This window comes from Pyxicephalus adspersus, chromosome 5, assembly GCF_032062135.1.
Source record: "Pyxicephalus adspersus chromosome 5, UCB_Pads_2.0, whole genome shotgun sequence".
Lineage (NCBI taxonomy): Eukaryota > Metazoa > Chordata > Amphibia > Anura > Pyxicephalidae > Pyxicephalus > Pyxicephalus adspersus.
This window is the reverse complement of record NC_092862.1, coordinates 76,590,194-76,609,895: the sequence shown is the minus strand read 5'-3', so window position 1 is coordinate 76,609,895 and position 19,702 is coordinate 76,590,194. Positions and strand designations below refer to the sequence as shown.

General features: G+C 38.6%; 1 protein-coding gene across 6 annotated transcripts in view; it reads left to right on the top strand.

Annotated features, from left to right (window-relative positions):
- The window catches only part of LOC140331146 (poly(rC)-binding protein 3-like), a 430,678-nt gene that overhangs the window by 154,893 nt on the left and 256,083 nt on the right, over positions 1–19,702 (top strand). For all 6 annotated transcript variants that reach the window (XM_072411907.1, XM_072411900.1, XM_072411901.1 and 3 more), the window contains exon 3: positions 7,303–7,364. The gene's annotated coding sequence lies outside the window, so the exon portion shown is untranslated. The remainder of the gene's footprint in view (positions 1–7,302; positions 7,365–19,702) is intronic.

Sequence of the window (19,702 nt, the reverse complement as noted above, 5' to 3'; positions counted from 1 at the left end):
TGATACTTACATTTTTTTTTACCGTGACATTTATTATACTCAATATTTTAAGTAAGAATTAACCTGGCCAAAATATCTTCACTTCCTAACTATATCAAAAGCAAAATTTAGATTTTTACGGAAGTTAGGTGAAAAACAAATTAACACAATCACAAACAGTAACATCTGCAGAAACAACATTATTTCTCTACTGACACAACCAGAAAGTGCTACAGAGACACAGTGGGGTCTATTTATAAAGCACATTCACAAAACATTCTCTGGTGGAGAATTAATCATTGCCACTGAAAACAAAAGCATCACCAGGGATTGTTTTAGTAAATGACAGATTGACTGCTTTAGAAAGTCTTAACTTGTTATCTATATTATTATCATGTCCTCAAACACAATTTCTGTGGTTATCTGAGCATCTGCTTAGGTCCTTTAATTCAGGTCTTCATTCTAAACATAAAAGTCAGTCAGTGAACAATTTGAAGTCCATAGTGCACTGTATATATATTGGAAACCTTTTATTCTGTCAAATACTTTAGCTAAGTTTTCACTGGGTCATTATTTTGTAGGCTTCTCTGTTTCCATAGTAGCGGACTGATTTAATGAGCTCAACTGGAGGTGGATATTTTAATCTTGGAGAGACAAATCTTCTGCAAAAGATGTTCCAAGAATATAACTAAAAAGAATACAACAACTGAAATGTTGGATTGTAAAAATGTTCACCACAATGTGCTCTGTAATCATACTATAAATGTAGGTTTATTGTTAATAATTATGAACCATTAAACTACCTTCTGGACAAGATGAAATTATTTAAGATTGTTAGCTGTGCTTTGTAACTTTGTAGCTGGAGAGAGACATTGAGGTTGATTTGATAAGGTCGTTTAGAATGGGTATTTATAAGAGTGTTGTTGCTGGTGATTTGGCTTGCCAGGTAGCTTTTTTGTTTGTTAGAAACTACATTATATTAATATGAAATAGAAGCTTAAAGGTTAATTTCATAGGAACCAGATAGCTGCTGTTTTTATCAGAAGTTAACTACCTTCAGCTCCCCTAAAAAAAGATGTATTTGATAACACCTCTACCCTCTAAACACACAACACTTTACAGGTCCAACCAGAGGAATGTCTGTGGAAACAGAATCAGTATTGTTCTGCCATATCCAGAAACTTGTACTAAAACATTACTAAATGCTTCGCTGGAAAAACTAGCAGTACTATCACAACCTGAAATATGTCTTTCTTGAAAGCCTGTCTTGAAAAACAAGCATCCAATACAAATTTAAAAAGTACTACCTACAATACTCAAATAGGCAAAGTAGACTTTACATTCTAAATGTACCAGGGGATATACAGAGAGAAAATACCAGTGTAATTATTAGAAAAATACCATTGCACATAAATATTCCTTCTTGCCATAAATTATATACAATTTATCCTTCAGTCATGGCCATTTATGTTCAATCTTTTCTTTCTCTGTGTTTTAGGATAAACATTTACTGTTTTGTTTATTTTTTATCCCACTATTCCTGTACATTTGTGTATCTGAGCAATATTAATGGTAATTATAAGTTTGACGACAAATGAAATACTTTCACCCTAATTGAAGAAGGGAAAAGTTTTTTCCCTATTTGACTTATAAAATGGCTGGAAACCCTATCTTTGTACATATGTTTAAAGGATATCTGTCAATATCTAGCTACAGTTTCTAAAAACACAAGTGCATATGCTGTCATAATAGTTATCCCAGTCAGACCTTAGATCTCTGTTCCACTTCTTAGGCAGTACAGTGTACTGTCAACCGGCTCGTTTAGACACACACTGGGAGAAATGTATTAATTATGTTGTACAAAAAGGCAATGTTACAAGATTCCATCTTAAATCATAAACTCATGACAAGGGTAGCTTGGACTTTCTAGCCCATCCTTTACCACCACCATCAGAACCTCCGCTTTCCCCTGACCCCCACCTGCTTACCAACCACTCCCCCACCAATAAATACCAAGACACCAATCTTGGATATAAATTGTCTGGCGAGCAGCCGTTTATTTAAACACCATAAAATAAATTAACCATTCAAGTAATTAACAAATATCCAATGTTAAAACAAAATGACAAATCAATAAATACATTTACACTTTTGATATGCAAGCATACATTAACATAACACTCCATTAATATTATTACCTAACCGGGATTATATAAAGCAAACTATTACATTGAATATTATCTTTTTAACCAACAACCTAATTCCTCCCTTCTATTAATACCTAACCATAACTACAATATCCATAATGTTATCAAACTCCATACTCCGGGTTATACACCTAAACAACCAGGCTGTGAAGGCAAAATCTGCACACTACAGGACTTTAGTTCTTCCAACATCTCCACCTTGGCCCCTAGCTGCCCAGCACCGCCTAAGGAGCCATAATCATGCGTTCACCATAAAGGGGGAGACCCTACCAAAGAGGATCCCCCCCTTTTAAATTCCACCACTTTACCAATGCACTGGATCCTTGCTTTCCAAGACCTCAACCACCACAGCGCTCAGGTGTGAAACCTCACACCTGAGTGCTACCTCAACACTCGCTGAGCATGTTGAATCCCATCCTGCCAATTCGTCTTCCTCCGTTCCAGAAATGGCCCACCGCCGTATTCACCATACTCAAAGCTGTGTTGAACCGTTCCATTAAGCAGGCGCCTGTCCACAAATTGGTCCTGGCCGCCGTAACCGGCCAGACCACAACACCATGTCACTCCAGCCGCCACCTCAAACCAGCTTAACCACACGAATTATGCCCCACTTGGAACATTACCCAAATCATAGCCCATACTGGCATGGAGCCCTACCATGCCAAGTGGCCACTTACCCACCACAAACGTGCCAACGCACGATGTAGCACTACGATACCTCCATTCCTGGCCACCGAAGTGGCCCCACCACCGTATTCACCTCACTCCGGGCAGTGTTGAACCATGCCCCCGAGCAGGGCACTCATCCAACTGGTCCTGGCCACCGTATCCAACCAGACCGCAACACACCTGGGCACCCACTCCACTGTAATCCAAGTACTTTGATCCAATGTACTGCCACCTCCGCTCCAGGCAAGCACGCTGTCTATTGGTCAGCTGGACCACCGCCCACCTCTCACCACACCCAACGATTGCCCAACTCATAACCCGATGCAAGCCGAACCAACAAAATCATTTCTCCCAGTCCAAAGGCAAATTTTGCCACCCATGTCCAGTAACCACCAGCTGCCCCTGCTAACTGACTCACCGTACCTCACCAACTCCAGAATCACCTGCCACCGAAATCCAACTCATAAACAACATGCGCACCTGGTCTACCCCCCGGAACCCATCTCGGAATGTCACCCCACTCACAACACTTTCCAGAATACGCTTGCCACCGCACGCCCCCCTCAAAGCAAAAGTGAAGACATTATGTTACCAACATCTCAATACAAATAGACATAACAGCCGAGCCAGGCCAGAGACCAGGGCAAAACCAAACTGTACATCCTCCCACTATAGTGAAACCAGCCACAGTACTGACCCCAGGGGGGTAATGAAGCATACCACCCTATTGAACAGCCACGAGGGAGCAACAAAGAATACCATCCCAAAATACTGACATCACGCAGTAATACTGTATACCATCCAACAATATTGACACCAGGGAGTAATGAAGTATAGCATACCCCCAGCACTGACACCGGAAAAAAATCAAGAATGCCATCCCACTGTACTGACCCAGGGAGCAATATAGTATACCATCCCACAGCACCAACGCCCCGGAGAATTAGAGTAAAGCACCCCAGTACTTCCCTAGTAATAGCGTATACCATCCCCGGCAATGCCACTAGGGAGATATAGTGCAAACCAATCCCTACCATACTGACACCAGGGAGTAATACCCTGGGAGAGACACCTGGGAGAAACAATGCATACCATTACACAGTACTGACCCCAGGGAGTGATAGCAAATACCATCCCGCTGTACTGACACCTGGGAGAAATAGCAAATACCATCCCACAGCACTGACACCAGGGAGTTATAGCAAATACCATCAACAGCACTGACACCCAGGAGAATTACAGCATATACAGCAGAAATTTAGCATATCATCCCCCAGTACTGACACCAAGGCATTTTCCTGACCCCAATTTGCCTTCCAAGCGCTATTACCCTTTTTACCAGTTTTTACCTCCTCCTCCTCCACCACCTTACTTGAAAAAAGAAAAAAACTACAGGCCCGTGTGCCCCACCGCACCTGAACCCTCCTACCTGAACCTAAACCCTCCTCCAAGTTAACAACCTCTATCCTTCACACGGTCAGCTATCTACCCGCCTGCTGATCGCCACCCGAGCCCCCCCCCGAATAATCTGTCTCTGAACTCCTATCAAAATTAAATAGCTCCAAAGGTAATCTAGCAAACGTCCCTACACACACAACCCAGTAGTACCTGCATCACACGCCCCTAAGGACCCGAGTACTGGGGACCTGGGACGTCACTTTCCGTTCTGGGGATCCTGCATGCATTGTCCCAGTAGACAATAGATAGGTGAGGCGTACACAACCCAGGCCCGGTTACAGTAGATCGAGGGCTGTGCCCCCTGTCGGCCACAGCCCCCACGTGCAATGCAGCCAGCCAGAGGGGACCCACAATATGAAGGCACTCCTGCTTCAAAGGATGCCTCAGGCCTGCAGGCCTCTCTTCCAGGGGATCAGGGGCTGCCTACCCTGATAGCTACAGCCCCCATCCCAAAGCTCAGCAACGGAAAGGGGATTCGTCCCTAGACCGCTCCCTGCCTGAGACTCCCTTAACCCAGCGCTAGCTAGAAGGGTCCCTTAAGGGGCTCCCAGGTATTTCCTGAGTCCCCTGAAAAAAAAGAGGGGGAACAGGCTCCCCAGGCACACCGAAGTCCTGTGCCTCAAAGGCTGCAACCCTGCTAACCTAACCGAGGGGAGAGATTCACAAAATCCCCCCCCCCCCCCCCCACACCCGGCTACTAACAGAAACTTTTTCTTCCAAAAGAGGGCCTCTCACTTCTGTCCAGCCCCTTTTAACTCATCCTATTCCTAATCCCCTAATGCAATTTGCTTTCTTAAAATCTGTATTTCTATAGAAAGGTTTTTATGTATATAAGCAGTATGCATCACATGTATTACTGCACTGTAAAACTGTAAATACTGTACACAAATACATTGTCTTTAAAAATTCTTGAATGATAATTCAATGCTATAGTTATAATTATAGTTACAATTAAGTGTGACATTAAAAAAAATTATAAAGTATTCTATTACATAGACAACTACCTTGGCAAGCCTGCATTACTTGGCTCCCAATCAAAAAAGTTGATTTACATGTGAATTATAGTAATAAAACTCTCAAAGCCTGTTAGAAACATATTATTTGATACAATAGTATATTAATAAACAATAAAACCATAGGCAGTTGAGCTTGAATGCAGAAGGCTGTTATTTAGCAATCATCTCTTTAAAGGTTTAATAAGTTTAGATTTATGTACACAATACCAACTTTGCTTGTTAAAAGTATGTGATAGTTGAATATTCACAAAACTTATAAAGAAAGATGACTGCCATGGGCAGCTATGGTGATGCGAAGCTGGACACATGGAGGAATTATCTGCCATATATTTATAAATAGTCTTATTCTTTTTAAAGCTGAAATAAAACAGAAACCAAAAAATCACACTTACCTTCAATCCCGCAGATCAGTTTATCTTTCATCAAGTTTCTTTCATCGGGTCCTGTGTTGTCCTGGTATCTGTCTTCGACCCAACCCAGAGAAAGGGCCAACATCTTCTTCTCTTCTTCTCTCTTCTTCTGGGTTCTTCTTCCTGCTTCACCCGATCTCGCACTGCGCAGGCGCGAGATCGAGTGACGTAGATTGTGAAAAAATTTGCTGATTTCACTGCACATGTCATTTTTTTGGATGAAAGGGCTCCTTCTTCAGAAAGAGCAGGCAAAAGAATACCTACATCACGCATCCCGGGAGGCTGTGTGCTCCCATTCATTTTTATTTGCCTAGGCAATCAAGAATTAAGAAAGCAGTGCTGCACCTGTTGCACCCTTTTATGTAAAGTAAAAATTCTGAGTTTAGATTCGCTTTAAGCTTTAATCAATTTTATGCAATTTGTAGCTATGTTTTTTCATATTTAACACACAAAATCATTTGTAGAAAAACTGTTTAAATCTAAAGCAGAACTAAAGTTGCACTTTAGGGATACACAAGGATCAGGCAGGTCATTAATGCAGAAATGGACAGTTGATGTCCCTTCTGCAAAATTCACTCTTACCTGCCTGATTAGTCCAGGTTTCTGACAAAAAGCTGAGCTGTGCGTGAACAGCGTAAACTTTGGTTACCAGGGAAACCCACTGAGAACTAAACTCCCACGCCCCTGTCTTGGAGTTATGTCAGCCAATGAAAATTTCCAACATGTCGCCTTCAAACTAAATAAGACAATCAAGGTTTGTTGTTTGCAAAAAATAGCCACAATTTTTGTTAACTGTCTTCTAGACAACAAATGTTCTAAAATACTATTAAATACTATTATTTGAATGATGATACTATTGATACTATTAAAATGAATGATAAGCGTACTGATGACCGGGTACTGGAAAAAAAAGTAAATTTGGTTAAAGTAAATTCTCTTCACTGCTACCTCTGACTTTCCCAGCAAAATAGATTGATGTGGGTATCATCAATACTTTGCTGGGGGACCTCAGGATGTGTAGTATATGCCCCCTGTCATAAAATATTTTTTTTAACTGGCTTTTTTTTTCTTCATTGATTTATAAGCTGCCACTGTTTAACTTATTTCCTTTATGCCTCTGGTGGTTTTTTTCTACAATATTCTGATAATGTTTATAGCCAACTTTCCATATAACAGCCATACAGGCAACCACTACCCATTGGTGTTGATTTTTTTTTTTTTATCCACCTGAGATAAATGTTTAAAAACCCAGTGCTCTGGTACTAAAAGATCATTGTATCAACCAGTGGGCAAAAATAATGCATTTTAGCAGTATGTAACCAATATTTGTGTCCTCTGCATCTAATAATACCAACTTCCTATCACTTCCTAATGCTATCTGCTACTTGCATTTACACTGTTAAATAATAATCTGTTTTCAGCATAACTAATTCCAGTGGTAGGTTACATTTACCAATTCTGCTTTACACATTTTTTAGGAATATAAGTATATATATATATATATATATATATATATATATATATATATATACTATTTATCATTGTGTATATTTTATTTTATAGGTTGGACTAACTACTGCGCTTCCTGGATAATCTCCAAAAAGAAGTCTGAAAATAAAAGCAAGGTAAATATGCACTTTTGCTTCTGAGACATGATAAAATTAGTTAGTAATTGCTTTGGATTTTTTCTAGCTACTAGCAAAAATTAAAAAGTAGATACCTTAGACAAAAATGTGAACTCATTCACACTTTTACATTGAGGGAATGCACTTGTTACCATAGTTAAGAGACGATGCCTGTCCCTTCTGTAATAAACAACCTGCCTGCTGTCCATTTTTGTTTAATTTTCTGTTTAGTTCAGCTTTAGGAAAATCCACCATTAGTTTTTTTACTTAAGTTAAAATGTAAATTGGAACATAAAAATTGTCCAGTGAAGCTTAGATAAAACAATTCACTGTTTACACTATTTTATTTCCTGTGTTTGTCAGCCATTGTTCAGCAGTTTGTAAGTCAAAGTTACAGCCTTGCAGTCAAAAAGCGGTGTTGCAATAATGCAAAATTTGTAACCTGTAGCATGAGTCACTGATTCTGTATTAGGCTATCAGAAAATAATTTCTTAAAAGGATTCAATTCAAAAATAAAAAAGGTCTGTTGGCACTGTCAACCAACGTGGAAATAATTAGAATATGTGTTTTGGCAGTGTGAAGACCTGCAGTAATCCAGCTTCCTCCAGAGAGGTCTGCCCTGTCATTCAATAAACTGATCTGTCGGTGACTTTAATTTTATTTGAGTGTCTTCATAGAAAATAGAGCTGAATTGGAGAATTGTGCTTGTAATGAAAGGTTTCCTGAATGTGGTTTAAAAAAGATAATGTAAGAAAACTTTGACATTTCTTTTACATCCTTAAAAATACATTTATGCTATATAATTTTAACAGTATGCTTCATTTCTATGCAGCTTTTTGGTACAGTCAAATCTTGTGTACCAACAGAATTTTAGAATAAAGTCTTAAATAATAAGTGGCTGTTTTTATTTACTTGAATATTCAGTGATATAAAAATCTTTCAACTTCAAACGTCTGTGGGTTTTATTTTAGCAACAACAACAATGTAGCTATACATAATTTATGTCCCAGGGTTAGAAATAAATCATCGTTTCTGATTATTGGTAAAAAGAATTGTTGAAAGTCATAGTTTGTCAAAAAGCTGGTGAAACTTCTCAGCATCTTCTCTCACTAGGTTTTAGAAAAATACAGGTCCCTAAAGAGTTCTTGAATATTGCAGGATTTTTCCCACTAAGCCAAATGTCTCATGTCACCACCACTACTCCGATTGACTAGCCTTCATTTTTAACTAACAAGCTCAGTTGTCATTGCCCCACAAGGCACCCTGAGGTATACACTTCAAAAGTACAGCACCACAGGGGACTTGAAGGTACCAGTATAGAACCATTTTCTATGCAAGTAATGTAATACTGTCAGTCAACCAAATAACTAAATGCTGCAAATGGCATCCTAGCCACTCTAGACCATGGGCATGGGTTGGCTATGCAGAAACTAGTACCTGACTCTGTGCCCCTCTGGCCTTAAAATGATTTAACATCAATGTTAAATGAAATGTCCTATTCATTAAATCTAGTTTTGAGTCATACCCTGTATATAACAAGCTAATGCTGTGGGCTATCATAACTCTGTTTATGAAGATCTCACAGAAAGTATCTTATACAATTTAAATGATTCATGCATTGTAACTTTTTTCATTTAGTATTGATCATTTCCTAAAACAAATTGCTGCAATTGAAACCCAGTGATCATTGACCATCATCCTCAGGACACCCTTAGGAGTCTAAGGATTTCATTAAGGTATCAAATCCTTACATTTTAAATTACCATAAACAATAAATTTATTCAAAAAATAAATATGTGTACATATATAATATAAAACTTATTTCCTAATTTGCAACCCCTTGTCTTGAAAAAAGTTTTACTTGTTTTTCACGCCTTTCAACAGTCTGCTTCTTCAGATGACTTTTTCAAGGCATTACACCCAGTCATTTTTCTACAAACAAAAAAAAAACATTTACAACATAAATATTAAAATAGAATATGTAAATTTATATTCATTATATATATTTGGATTCTAAACTTGTATGAGCATATATTTGATAAGTATTAGCTCAACTGTTGTCACAGTTATTCTATAGAAAGGAAATAAACAAAGCTGTTCTCTTCAGCCTGTTGATTTCTGAATTTTTCTGAATTTACTAGGGGCATATAGTGACAACTAATTCCTTAATGTGTCCCAATTATTCATCATCTTTTACAGTGTTCCTTCTTAAGACTAAATATGATTTCCTTTCAAAATACTTCATTCAGTATGACAGGTTTTAGTTCTTATTTAAGCACCAATCCCAAGTACAATAGTCCCTTCTTACCTACCTCTAAATTCTACTGACCATATGCTTCCAATTCCTAGCATCATGCATAACACCAACTGTCCTCCAATGCTATGGTGCAACAAAGCAAAGCAACAGCTATCCTTTCGATGGTATGGTGTGGATGTATTCCCCCTCCAGTTTTTCTCTTTAAATGTATCCTACCTGATGTGGTTGAAGTCCTATGTGCAGCCTAATGCCAACCGCCCAAACATGGCTTGAGTAAGGAGGAGTCACATGGAGAGATAGATTTGTATTTTTGGGTCACAATTGGCATCCCACTTGGAGCAGGAAGCTGGCTGTCCCCACTAGACGTGCATTATCATCAGTGTGGCTCAAATATGGTGGGAGCCACTCGGAGGGATAAACTGCATGTTTTGGATAGGTTGCCGCCTCCCCCCTTCCGGGATAACATCAAGGTATGTACTGTACATATGGGAGGCACCATATACAGCTCAGGGTCAGTCAGCACATGACTATCACATGACCTGGCTGACCTTCTGTATCGGAGACCAGAGACATGTGGAGTGCATATGTCTGGAAAGATGGGTTAGATCCCCTCCTATCATTGGACTATATTTAAACAACACAAAATGATTTATTTATTTATTTATTTTAAATGAAGAAAGAGTTTAAAACTCAAGATCTCATTCAGTCTCAGAAAACTAATAGCATTAAACTGCTAATTCCATTTTACCCCCTTTTTAATAACTCTTTGTTGAAGTCCCTGCCTCTGAAATTTGGTACAAGATGATACAGAGCTACAAATCTTAACTCATCCACCTTGAAATTATGTACAGTCCCCATATGGTGACTAAGGGGGGTTTTATTCTCCGATTTGATACATTGCACACATGTTCATAAATACGTTTTCGAAACATTCTTTTTGTCTTGTTGACATAAAAACTGCTGCAAGAACAAAAAGCTAAATAAATAACCTCCATAGTGTTACAATCAATATAATGTTTCAGGGTAAGTACAATTAATTCAGGTATTTTAAATGTTTTATTTTTTTGTTAAGATCTATCTGCAATGGTTACGTTTTCTGCAGGAAGTGTACATTTTTCCCTTTTCTTACGTACATTAGTAATCCCTCTTTCAAAGTGGCTATTCACTAATTTATACCTTAATGACAGTAGTTTTCCATATACCAATTATGGGTTTTCTGTTATAAATTTCTTCCCGCAAAATTGCACATGTTGTTTAGAGTATCATGGTACAGTTCTAATTTTTTGATTTTCATTCTTTCTCTTATTACAATTGTAGCAGAACTCAAATCTAGTTTTTCTCTTTACTCTCCTGTATGCTTTCTTAAAAAAACTGTAACCTCTCTCTAATAGTCTGTTTCCAAGTTCTTCTGCTGCTTTCTCAAAGTCACTATCGAGAGCAATTTTGACAAATCCTCAAATATTGCTAGAATAAAATGCTATTTTTGGATGGCCTAGGATGTGCACTACGGTCATATAAAATAGTGTTTCCTGCTGTGGCTTTTCTGGTAGGGATCTGAGGCTAATGTTTGATATATATAAATATATATATATATATATATATATATATATATTGCAAACTCCAAAGAAATAAATAAATAAACGAGGACTCTTTCAGTAGGTCTTTATAATTGTTTTGAAGATAAAAGGGGCTTTCCTTTAACTTTGTAAAAACCTAACAACAATTGTATCTGAAGTAATCAACAGAAATAAAGAGAAAATTTCATTCACTGATAGCAGAAAAACCTAATAGAGGTTCTAATCCTTTGGCCCTGCTGAATCCAAACTAATGAATGAATATTGCCTAATTTGAATCGTTTAACCCCATAGAGTGGAAAATGCTTAAGGGAGGGATAATTTGCTATTTGCTTAGCTTAGTGAAGTGACTTTACAAAAAATACCAAATGATAAATATAGAAATCTAAACATAAAAATTAGTTTTTTTTTGCACATAATTAGATGGTAGAACTAAGCATAGCTTTAGCTCTTTTACTAAACAAGGTGAACTCTCTATTTCAAGGGAATTATTCCCTTTTCTATGTGAGCCTATATTCTTTTAGCAAATCAACCCCAATATATTCCCTTGTTTCCCCAAACCCATGGAACTTTGCATATTGTATATTACATAATAATAGTTACATAACAGTATTTTCCTGTCTCTTTTTATTCAATAAAATAATTATTTTAATGTGTCCCAGGGTAACAGGATCCCTTCAAATTTTTAATTCTGTACATCACTTAACAAAATAAAATCATTCCTTTTTCAAAGAACCATAAAAATTACAAATCTTTATGATTTAGCTCAGAAAGGCAAATGCAGTTGCTCTAATCAACAAGCTATTGCTCATCCCATCAACACAGCTGAAAATTGGAAGCAATTAATTAGGTTTAAGTTAATTAAACTGCAAGAAATTACAACCTTATGATTATAGCTTTTCTGTGTCCAACAAATTTGCTGTTTTATACTCTGACTTTCAAATAACCTAATATAGATTGAGCACTTTCAATAATTGTCTCCAAACTAGGCATTGTCTTTAATTTCATTAAACTGGACCCCAGGGTGATAGAACAATTAAAATACCTACCCATTCAATTTACTGCACATTGCACAATAATGTCGAGAGAGCTAGAAATTTCACAAGCAAGCTTGTTCATAAGTCTCAGAATATTGAAGAATATACAGGGCTAATAAAGGACTTTGCAGTTTTGAAAACGGATAGAGGAAAATAATCATAAATATAAATATTTATTGCTAAAGATAATATAAATCATTGTAGCCTGTTCTGTGGGAGGTGATTAACTGTAAAATGCATTTACAAAGTTCAGAATTCTGGAACAAGATAACTTATTGTCAAACATGGGAACATTACATTCATGCTTGAGCTCTGGTCAATTTTCACCTCCTGCAAAGTACAAAAAAAATGATCTGATGAACACAGCTTGCTGGACATATCAGCTCACTTCACACATCAATGAGAAATGTAGATTAAGAAAGGGGTAAAATACCAGGTCCAGCAATATTTTTAGGGTTACACTATCCACACAGCAGAAGGAATCATAGGGGGGTTAGGGTTAAATGTCCCCTCCAAGTACAATACTCAGTTCAGCAAATTCAGCCACCAAAAAAGCAGCCTGTCATTGGCTGCCAGTAGGATTTGTTGAGCCATATGCCATACCTGCTACTGTCAGCCTAAATACATACAAGCAATATATATGTGAACAATATTGTCTGGTATTATGTATAGTTAACTCATTAAAGCATATTAGTTATATAAAAGATTTCAACAACGGGACTACAATGCCATAACTTTTGTAAATACGGCCCTTTTAAGAGAATATTTGATCTGTAGACTGTAAAAAGCAAAGAGAACATGTATGATTTTTTTGTTTACATTAATATTTTGTAACATTCAGAACTTATTGATTTGTGATTTCTTTCCAATTATAAAATCAAGCAATACTTACAAACCTAAACCACATGTATGTTTCTGGTACTTTTACCTAGCATGTGTATGCACATGCAAACATGCATCCACACACACTCAAAAATCTTTTATTAAAGTCTATGAGTAACAACAGTACAAATATATCAATCACATGTCAGTCTTGCTGGGATTTTATATTATATTTTGGTGAGTCATACAATGAACACTGTCATTCTAGTAGCTAAAGTAATGTTCTTTGTGTTTGAATCTATTTTCAGAAGGTATAAAAAAAAAAAAAAAAAAATAATAAGCCTCTCATTTTCTGGAACTAAGTGAACCTGAATAGCGCAGCATGAATACAGCAGAAAACAAATATTTTGATGCCATCCACTGCTGTAAACACTATCAATAAATATGTCAAATCAAGCAGAGATGAAGCAATTCATTCCAAAGCTATTGATAACAAAAAGTTTGACTATTTCTTTATTTATGTTCTTCAAAATGTGCAATATATCAATATTACAAGTATAGCCATTTAATTGTTAAGCTGGGGAGACGTGGAGAATCTTATGTCGATTAGCATTTACAAGTAAAAAACATATTAAAAGGCAATATTGAATGTTGAAGTCAAGCACACAGCAGCTTTTTGGCTGCTTCACTGATGAGTTCAGAATCTAACAAGCAACATATCCAGATTTAGAAATGGTTGTAATGACCTTCTACAAATTGGTTTCCTGCCGATTGCTCTTAATTGGAAGTACTCTGCATTTTGCAAGGAAGGATTTAATACATTGATGACGCGCTTTGTTTTTTTCTCACTGACAGACTTAATTAATCAGTTACTTTCGTCTTTAATAGAGATGGCTGGATATCCAGTGTTTTTTTTTTTTTTTTGGTGTTTTCCCAATTACATTTCGCATAAAGAACCAAGCTTTTTACTCAGAACAGTACATTGAACAGTTAATTGTTTTTATGACATAATGATGTTTATTTAATAAGTTGCTACTAGCGAAACCTTCTTTAAATCACTTTTTTTGTGCCTGGTATTCTGTTGGCAAACATCCCAAAACCCCTGTCCTTTACTCCTACACAGAAAACTGGTTATCATATGGGGAGGGCCAGTCAGTGCTTTCCTCCACCCGAGACATGCATGGTCATTCATCTTGAGTATCAATTATCTAGCGTGTATATGTAGCTTAAGTCTCAGCTTTGGTGTATTAGGCAAAATAATATATTGACGCAAAACCAAGATGGCCGCTTGCTAGAACGCTTTGATGTCCATCTTCGGGGTATACTCTGAACTTACCAGAGTTATCATGCTCTCGACAGCCTGCTTCCCAGGAGGCAGACCCTGCCAAGATGGAGCCTGACAGAGATTCAGCAGGCACCTAACAGCTTACATGAGCTCAGTTTTCCTACCTCTCTTCCTTTTGTGCTGGCAGACCTTACCTCTATGGTGGTGGATATGAGGTCTTGAAGGAGAACCTGCATGTTCTGTCCAAAAAGTTGGGGGAGGCCACAGGGGCAGGAGCCCAGAAAGAGGCCGCCATTACCAGGCTGGAGACCATCAAAGTCACCCATAATGCACATCTATTAAATATGAACAGACTTGTAATAGAGAGAGGAGAAATAACATCAAGGTTAAAGGCATACCAGAATATGGGTTACCCAACCAACTGCAGTCAGTTTTATATTCAATGACCTACTGGAACGACTGAAAGAGATGCAAATTGAGTTTGCGAATATCCACCATGTACTCAGATAACGAAGACCTGACCATTTGCCATCTCGGGCTGTATTTGCTGTTTTAATAATTTTTCGCTAAAAGAAGAGATAATGGCAGCAGCTAGACAGAACCAACTGGTCACATTCAATGGTATTGAAGTAGCATTGTTTATGACAAGCTGGAATTACCTACCACTGGAGTTTCCTGTTCTGCCTACAAGCTACCAAGAATAGCAATTTTGTTTATTTATGCATACTGTCTGATGTACCTGCTTTTTGTTTGACTTTGCACATTCCATTGGTGGATGTTCCAGACTGGTACAGTGAGCCTAATCCTCCACGCACCACTTCCATAGCTCAGCTATTACCATCTTTATTGGCCAGCAGTCTGCTCCCGAAGCACAGCAGGATCACTGGGCGCCAGGGCTGACGTTATTCCAGGCTCCAGGAAAAAGAAAAAAAAATATTTAAAAAAGGCCTGTCACCAACATTTTTACTTTATATAAAAGAGCAGGTAACCCTTTTTTTATAAAGTAAAAATTAGCTTGTTTGAGAGAAACCCATCCCCTTTTGAGAGAGCACAGAACCTCCTGGTATACCAATGTTACATATCCCAGGAGGCATCATGCTCTTCCTTCTGTAGGAAGAAGGAGCTTTTCCTCCCAATGCCAAAAAAGTGCCACCCTCACCTAAGCGCATTGAGATCAGCTTCCACTGCTCTGGGACAAAGGAAGAATCCAGGGTGGCATGGAACCAAATGTAGGCTAGGTGTGGGGGTATTGGGTCTCTGCTGAAGTAAAGGTAAGTGTTATTTATTTTTTTAAGAAAGTTGTGCTTTAAATTCTTTTAGGAATGTCCTTCATAAATGTACTTGGCCTGCAAAGTTATATGGTTATCTAACTCTGAAGAAAAATGTAATTTCTCTCTCCAGATAAGATTGTTAGTGGCTAAAGTGTATATTGGAGTAATGTCAGAACTCCTAATCTATATATCTATTATTGGTCAGTGACTAAGAAAGTGCTAGGGGAAATGGATTTATTTTTCAAGTACAGGTTTCCTGTTTGATCACATCACAATAAAATGGAGAAAAGAGAGCTGTTCTCTAAGAAATGATTTGCCATTTGTGCTAACTTCCTTTGTTATTTGGGCATGTTCATGAGAAACGGTAAAGCAACAATTTATTTCTCTCTACATGCCATATGGTTGCCTCACTATACAGGGGGTTTTATCACAACGTTGGAACGAAAGTGCCAAAAAATGTACCCTTTGATAGGTAAATAGTTTAAATTAATAAAACACTGTAATTTAGGCAAATAAAGAATAACTGAAAAGTCAGTCTAATAAAGTAAATTAGTGACTTTAAGGCATATTTATATTTGCTAAACATATTCAATCATCTGCCCTAGTGATGATGCACTATGATGTATTTTTGTCAGTGCATGTACCAAGTGAAAAAACTCCATGATATTCTTTAATTGGAGCAATTGTTGCATTTCCTGTGAATTCTCTTGTTAGTTTAAATATTTAACATTTTCTAATAAGAATGCAAAAATGGCCTATAGTAACCCATAATAAAAACGTGGCATCATGGTCCTGTGGATTTTGATGTAGCAAGTGTGAGATTAGTACCTGATGTGTCAGCACAAACTTGCACGCTACGCCCACTACTTGAACTAAACCCTTCTGCTGGAGCACACTACAGATGGGGTCACCCATTTCACTTGTTAATAACGAAGGGGGGTGAGACGTTTGCACTGCATCGCTACACATCATTTTGCGCTATTCAGTATGCTGGGAGTTGAAACAATTCATTTCCTGAACTGGTTGGAGTTCCCTATAGAAGCAGTAGCCTCTCTGCAGCAGAGCCGCAGGCTGGATTTGCCCCAGACAACCCGACAAAACAAACTTTCAGGTGCACGGGGTGAATAAGTGTTATAAGTTCAGTTGCTTCACATCAGGCCCCTGTGTTTCATGCTGAGACGCCAGTTAACCTCTATATTTTAGTCTTTAAGAGACAGCCTAGCCCTTCTGTATTGATGCATAGTTGGTCTGGAAGATTGTAGAGATTTCTTGCCAGATGCAGTACAATGAGAGTGGCCCACGTTAGACTTGTTGCGCTGCCTCTCTCAGAAGAGGTCTAATTAGCTCTGTATGATATGCCGCCACTTTTTAAAATTGCCATGATGTGCCCCTGTTAAGACCCTTGCTAAAAGCCTGGTGATTGGTGCTCAGTTTTAGGGCCCTATGTGGCAATAGATATCAAGTAAATGGTTCCATTTCCTAACGGGGTTCAATATGAATATGCTGTTTAGGCAAGAATAGGTTTAAAGTGCTATGTTGCTGTATGTTTGGCCCTTGTGTTTTCTATGGGGGTCCAGTTGACCTCTACATCCTATGTTTTTATGGGGTTTTTTTAGCAATGGGTTGCACCTGCAGTATTTGCTGGATAGCTACCCCAAGGTGGTGGCAATAATCTGATGGATGCAGTGTGTGGGGTCTGACATGTGCGATGTGGGCCATGCTGGCTTTCTATACTTCATTGTCATTCTCTGCACTAATATGTTGTACTTTTTTTGAAGTAGTGGGTTCCAACCTGGTTAATGGTTCACTAAATGTCTGTTTAACTATGCAATACTGTGGGTAATATGTTTTATCTAATTTTGCAGTATTCCGTATCCTCCCAGACTTGTCCCTTCATTCTCCTCCCAAACTACCTTCCCCGTCTTCAGTGGTTTGACGGGGGTGGTTGGATCTAGTATAGAACTGCCATGGCGCCTAAAATCTCATCCATTAATGCCAAAGGTCTCAATTCTTCAACCAAGCGCTCTGTGGTCTTGAATGTTATTAGTCGTCTAAGGTGCTAAATCGTGTTTATACAGGAAACACACTTTCGCCATGATAAGATACCATCGCTCAAAAACCACAATATCCAAACAGCTTATTATGGCTCCTCCCCTGATTCCAAATCTAAGTGAGTTAGTATTTTGATTGGAATCTTTTCCCTGGACTCTAGTTGCTGTACAGACTGACCCTGACAGGAGATATATCCTAGGTAAAGGGAAGATACAATTCCAATTATTCACTCTGGTTAACTAATACCTTCCTAATACGAATCAAATATCATATTTAGAAGAGTTCCTTGATGTTGTGGATGCAATTGCAGAATGTACATTGATACTAGGTGGAGACTTTAATTTTGCACTAGACCTAGCCCATGATGTGTCAAGAGGGGCTTCCCATCTCCCTTACTCTGCTCTGTGGAGGTTGAAGAATCTCTTACACCAGTATCAATTATTGACATATGGAGAATACAACATCCCATGGAACGTGACTACACCTTGTACTCTCCAGTACACAAAACCTACTCACGCATAGACTTTTTCTAAGTAAAACACGAGGCAACTTCCCTCATGCAAACCTCTGAGATTGATACTATGACTTTTTCAGATCATGCCCCAATTTCACTTACTGTTCTTTTCGATGTTACTTCTCCAAGGAATAGCTTTTTGCGCTTCACTAATAAATTGTGAGGGGTTCGGGACTAAGTTAAAAAATGAGATATAAGTCTTTTTTACTCATAATGAAGCCTCTGTCTCAAGTCCGCTGACTACATGGGAAGCGCACAAGTGCTATGTTCCCGGGCTGTTAACACAACAGGGTCATAGACTCAAAAAAAAGCGTCAGGCACATTTGACACAACTGTTTAAAGATTTGCATGCCCTAGAAATGACGCACAAACGCGGTCACTCTTCAGACATTGCTGGCTTTACGTGAGAAAATTCATATGCTGTGCTGCTCCAAGGCAAAATCCCAACTTGATAAATGCAGGGCCTTTTTCTATGAATATAGTAATTAATGTGGGAAGGCTTTAGCACGTGCAGTGAGAGCTAAGAGGGCCCATACCTTTATATCATGCGTACATTCAAGTGTGGGCAGACCCCTGCACTGTTCCCAAGACATAGCAGATTCTTTCAAAGACTTCTACTCGAAACCATATAATTTGAGAGAGAGCCCAGTAATGCCCCCCTCAGCCTCCTTGACCATGATTATGCAGGAATATTTGAGTTCTTCAGGTATTCCTAAGGAGCTTTATCTGTCTTAGATGCCCCTATTAGCTCAGCTGAGCTGCAAGCATCTCTTTTTTAAAGCCCTTGGCCCGGATGGGTTCAACCTGGCGTACTTCAAACGGTTCCTTCCTCAACTCACACAACCGTTTCTGACCGCCTTTAATGCACTTCCTTAAACTCCCCTCTTCCAGAGAACTCTTGTAGAGCTCCCATCACAGTCATATTGAAGCCAGATAAGGATTCTAAGTCATGTGCGAACTATCAGCCGATATCACCTGAATTGTGATGTCAAGCTTTTATCCAGGATATTAGCACGGAGATTAACAGCCATACTTCAGGGCCTCATTCATTCGGATCAAAGTGGGTCTCTTCCCTATGGAAGGGAAGAGACCACCCACCCACATGCTCAACTTGATACATCATGTTACTGTGAAAAAAATCCCTTCACAGTTTTTTTCGGCTGACGCAGAGAAGGCGTTCGATCGTGTGAACTGGGCCTTCATGCAGCAAGTCCGCACTTTCATAGGTATCGCAAACCGTCTTTTTGAATGGATCCAAACCCTGTATTGGAACCCTACTGCCTCTATCAAAGTTAATAGAATTCTCTCCCGACCATTTTCCATCACTAATGGCACAGGGCAGGGCTGCCCGTTGTCCCCCTTCCTTTTTATCCTGCTTCTAGGGGCCCCTGTTATTTGCAAAAACCCTGATATTAGAGGTTTATGGTGAACAAAACAGACCATAAAGTCGCGGCTTATGCGAACGACCTCCTTTTTAATATACCGTATTTTTCGGACCATAAGACGCACTTTTTTTCCCCCTAAAG